The following is a 5,422-nucleotide window of genomic DNA, read 5'->3' on the forward strand; positions in this document are numbered from 1 at the left end:
TGCAAAGGGCAAATCTGACAGGGCAAATCCACCCGGCTCAGGGCCAGATTCAGAAACTTCCGGACCCTACCCGTCATAGCCTGCACATCAATGCGTAGAGGGGATGGGCGCACATACCCCCGGTCCATGACTGCGAAGCCTTAGGGCTGGTCGTATGCTCCCCCAACCCCAAAGAGGCCCCCAACCAAGCCACTTGGGCTGCCAAGCCTCTAGGTAGGCCAATTGAGGACCCGCCCTTCATAGCTGATATCTTGAGGTGCTTGCCAGTTTCAAATCTTTTTAACTCATGCTTTTCCCATCTTCCCAGTCAGGGCCTAACCAGTGCCATGAGGCCTATTTATGCCTCACCCCCTATGACCATGTGGAGCAGGCAAAAAAAGGTCCCCTCTATGGTCAATCAGAGTGAGGCCCAAAAAATTCCTGCTCAGCCCCATCACTGGCGACTAGCTGATCTCTCATGGTCTTTACAAAGAGGGTGGGTGGGTGGGAAGCTTGCTCTGGGAAAGATTGATTTGGGGGTGTCTGTTGCCTTACCTGGCCAGCCAGTCACCTCCCTGATTGGCTAGATCTCCCGCGCTGAGCATGAATAGGCTCATCCCTCCCCTCATAGTTTCATTTGAGGAAATGGGATGTGGTCAATCTCCATGGCTGCTCCATGGCACCCACCAGTTTTGCAGGTTAGGGCAGAATATACTGTAAATCCAAAACTTACATAAAATTAAATTTTCCTAAAACACAATACTGAAAACACTAAGACAAGGAAGGTTTACAAGACAAAGACAGATACAAGCACTACAGATCTCAGGTATCTAGTGTTATTTCATTATCAACAACACAGACTTTTTTTAAAAAAAAACAGACATGTCTGGCTCTCAAGGCCTCGGTCTCAACTTCGGACTGGGTCACCCCACCCACCCCCGCTGAGAGGGAGGCTGTGGAGGACTACCAAGGCAAGGGCTCACCCAACTTCACTTCCACCAGGAGCAGACAAGGGTTGGGTCCATGCAACCCGCTGAAGGCTTACAAAGAAGGGGAGGGAGGGGAAACACCTGCATGCACCCATCTGGGACACAGCCATGTCTAATAAAGGCCTGACGGGGGCTGTGGGAGGGATGGGGCAGGAGAGGATGGCTCTTTAAAACTGGACAAATGGGTACGCTGGGGATCAAGAGTTCGGTGTTGCAGGGGTGAGAGCTTCCAAATGAGAGTCATCACAAAAATAATCATCAAAGCAACCATAAGTTTAATGAATTATATTTATTATGTTGGATTATATTTATTATGTTTTGGAACAATAAAGTATGAGAGAAGGTCTTTCTGTTTGCTTTCTATGAAGAACAGTATTTTTTTTCTTTCATTTGCTTCCTCTCTCTCTTTACACTGACATATATGGCAATTTTTTTAAAAAAAAACCCTTATTAACAGTGATTTTCTGGAGGGGGGAGCAGTCAGGGAGCCAACCTGTTGCTACATTGATGTACCTCAGTTACTGCTGCTATACTGTGACTGAGTGCCAGCTTAGCAATGCCACAGGCCTCCACTAGAGCACTGTGGGTGCAATCCTCCCTCTTAGTAGAGGAAGGGATGGATACAAGGCAATGGCAGGAATTAGTCAGCTACCTAAGCTGCCCCCCAAAAGTGTCCCCCAGAATCAGAATAAAGTTACACCTGCAAAAATTGCAAAACAGCCTTCCACAATAACTAGTCTCCAGACAAGAGGGATTGGTTCTCCTGGAGAAAATGGTTGCTTTGGAAGGTGAACTGAATGGTGTTATAGCCTATAGAGGCCCCCCCCCCCTTCCCAAACCCCACCTCATCAGGCTCCACCCCCAAATATCCAGGTATGGAGGAACTGCAGATCCTGCTGCTGTCCCAAAAACTTGGATGTAGTAGACACAGTCACCTTGCTGTTCTTCATTAGTGCTTGTGTCTCTGTTTGGCATCTTTACAGGCAGTGATTCAACAGGGAGGAGACCTGAGAGGATACAATATGGACTGGCTACAATGATTGGCATGAATTGGCTTCTATCTCACCTGTCCAAGCCCACCTCCTGCACCATTCTGCTCAGCCATCCTGCTGACATGTTTTCCCCACCCATAGGCATTCCATGATAGAAATGACTTGTCATATCTCCCCATGGTTCCACCGGAGCTTTGGCAGCTTGGAAGGCGGAAGCCGGTAGGGCAATTCAACTAGCTCTAGCACTTAGTACCGGAAAAGCCTATGCGAGGGCAGAATCACAGTTCCGGGCTTTCAGGAGGGCTGCTGGGCTTCCGGATAGCTGGCCAGTACTGGTGGCTCACATTATTCAATTCTGTGTCTACCAGAAGGAGAGGGAGCTAGGGCTGAAATCATCATGGGGCAATTGGCTGCATTGGCTTTTGTTAGTAAAGTGCAAGGCTTTCCTGAGGGCACCAGTGATTTTAGGGTTAGGAAGATGCTGGAGGGCTGGTCAAGAGAGCAGGGGCCCAGGGGGATGCACGCCAGCCAATATCTCCTTCAGTGCTGCAGGGGCTTCACAGGGTTTGGCCAGAGGTGTGTTCCTCTTCATTTGAGGCCTCTCTTTTCCACGTGGCCTGCTTGGTCACCTTTTTCGGGGTGCTGCGGATCAGTGAGTTGGTGGTGCAGTCAAAAGCAGATCATACGGGCCGGGCTCTGTGTGCTGGTGATGTAAAATTTGTAGGTGGGCAAGTTAAGCTGACAGTACAGCGGTAAAAAACCGACCAGCATCAGAAAGGGACGGTCATTGTGATCGGCCAGTGTGCTGCAGCTGAACTATGCCCAGTCAAAGCTTTGGAGCAATATATTGCGCTAAGGGGTGAGGGTGATGGCCCTTTGTTTCAGCATCTGGAGGGCCCTCCCCTCACAAAGTATCAATTTTGGGCGGTGAATGGGAGACCCCTGGCTGAGCTGTGTTTGGGGGGTGTTAAATTTGGGACCCATTCATTCCGAATCGGGGCTGCATCTACGGCGGCAGCGATGGATTACACCTCCCCTGATATACAGCGGATGGGCCGGTGGCGGTCATCAGCTTATAAGTCATATGTGTGCCTGTTGGTTTAAATAAGTTTCGGGGACGTATTAGCAGTTGTTGCCCGTTGGCATGTTATTTCCGGGATGTGACTTTTTTCTGTTTTTCAGGTGCTGTGGCTCATAGTGTGAGGTGTCGCATCCTCATCTGCAGGCACAGTATGATGTTTTGGGCAGCCCACCAGGCTAGGAGATCCCCAGTCAGTACACAGCTGGGTCTCAGCGAGTGGGCGACAGTGCAGTGGCTTGGTCGCCATTGCCTGCGTTGGCTGGGCATCATGCTGCTGCTTTTCTGTGGGAGGAGGGTGCCTCCTCCGGACATCTTGGTCATTCACCTGGGCGGTAACGACCTTGGCTTTATGAAGGGGAAGGCCCTTTCCTTGCAGGCGCAGGAGGATCTGCAGGCCATCAAGCGGAGGTGGCCGGGGGTCCTTTTGGTTTGGTCGGCAATATTGCCATGTAGGGTTTGGCGGTCTGCCCTGTATCCTGGGGGAATTGAGCACGCCAGACACAAGGCCAACCGGGCCTTGCAAAAGGCCAGGGAAGGGGGCTTGGGCATATTCCTTCCCCATCCGGCAATACGGGTCGAGAATGCTGACCTGTATAGCCCGGATGGGGTTCATTTATCTGAAAGCGGGCCTTTTTGGACGAGCTAAGGAGGGGTTTGTGGTCGGCTCTGGGCCTCCCGGTGGGCGTGATTGCCTAAGCAGAGGCTTGGCATTGGCGGTGGCAGGATGAGGTATTGGCTACAGTATTTGAGGGGAGCACCTATGGCTCTGCACCAGTTGGTGCTGGTGGTCTGTACGAACTGCAGATGGGCTTTACGGCTCAATGTGGGGAGTGCAGATCACGACAAAGCCTCACCGGGGTGGATCCTTCCAGTGGGTTGGATGCCAGCCTAAGTGGAGGTGGAGTTTGGGCCTGGCTGCTCAGCACCAGCCAGATGATATTGGGCTTGTGCTGGGGGCAGGGTGGCTCGCCCTCCCAGGACAAGGCGGGGTCCTGGGTTTGACCCCAGGGCTTGTCCTGTTAGGCCTAGACCTCTTGCTATTCCAGCTTGTTCAAGTTATGTTTAATAAAGCGGCCCAATTTTCATCCAACACTGTGTCAGCCTCTTCATTCCGGCTGGGGGGGCAAATAAGCAAAAGACAGTCAAGTGTGGATTGCAGGTGGAAAAGGCTTTTGACCTGGCCTGGGTTGACTCACTCTTCAGCACAGTAGAGAAGATGAACCCTTAAGAAGTTACTATACATAAAAAACAAAAGGAGCCTACAATAATTGCTTCAACAAAAGAAAGTACCATGTTGGCAATTGTGTCAGTGCAAGAAATAATTAATAGCTGGAGCATATCACAGAAAAATTGTTTTACGCTACAGGTGCAAAAAGGTAACCTAAATGTGTTTCTAGTGTGGATAGCAGCATTGATTATGCTGCTCATCCAAGAAACTGCTGCCATTTGGACACAAGCATTCCAATTCATGATAATTGTGTATTTTAGACGATGAAAAATTGCCACATAGCGGTCATAAGCCATGACAGTGAGAAATGTCAACTCAGTGCCTGTACCTGTCATCACTAAGAACACCCGCATGACACATCCAGAGAAAGAAATTAGTTTGCTGTTTGTCCATGAAATCATCATGGATTTGGGGACTGTGGCAGTGATAAAACAAGCATCTGATAATGAGAGGTTGACAAGGAAGAAATACATGGGACTATGAAGGGACTGATTCTGAACTACAGTCAGGATGAGAAGGAAGTTGCCCACCAAGGCTGCAGAGTAAATGAAAAGAAATACTACAACGTGTAAAATCTGGAATTCCGGGTGATCAGAAAATCCCAAAAGGAAGAATTCTTTGACAGTTGTCTGATTTCCCATTTCTTCAATGAAACAAACCTTTATAGAAAGAAAAAGAAAACGTGTCATTGAAAAACAAGGGAAAAGCTTGCTGTTGTCAGTAGTGACATCATGGCTGGACATCGGGGCAAAAGTCTAGAGACCTGGATGATCGTAAACAAAGCAAGGAGACTCTAGAAGTAGGCTCTAGTTTTTAGATCTGAAGCATGCATTCCCATCTGGACCATTAAGACCGAAGTCTTAAATTAACTAATGAGGGTAATAGAAAGTGTCATCAAGTCTCAACCAACCTATGGTGACCCCCATAGGGTTTTCAAGGCAAGATACATTTAGAGGTGGTTTGCCATTGCCTGTCTCTGCATAATAATCCTTGCCTTCCTTGGTGGTCTCCCATCCACGTACTAACCAGGGCCAACCCTTCCTACATTTCAAGTTATTAAAGGATTTTAACAAAAAAATTAGCTTTCTAGGTCACTCCTCAGAATTATGCATAGACCATAGCATAACTTTCTGCTCAAAGATGAAGCTTAAAG

At 48.9% G+C, this 5,422-nt stretch overlaps 1 pseudogene; it reads right to left on the minus strand.

Moving 5' to 3' along the window:
- Positions 1 to 2,238: 2,238 nt before the first annotated feature.
- LOC132583501 (olfactory receptor 14C36-like) lies at positions 2,239 to 4,910 on the minus strand (annotated as a pseudogene).
- Positions 4,911 to 5,422: the final 512 nt, after the last annotated feature.

This window comes from Heteronotia binoei, chromosome 15 (assembly GCF_032191835.1).
Source record: "Heteronotia binoei isolate CCM8104 ecotype False Entrance Well chromosome 15, APGP_CSIRO_Hbin_v1, whole genome shotgun sequence".
Taxonomy (NCBI): domain Eukaryota; kingdom Metazoa; phylum Chordata; class Lepidosauria; order Squamata; family Gekkonidae; genus Heteronotia; species Heteronotia binoei.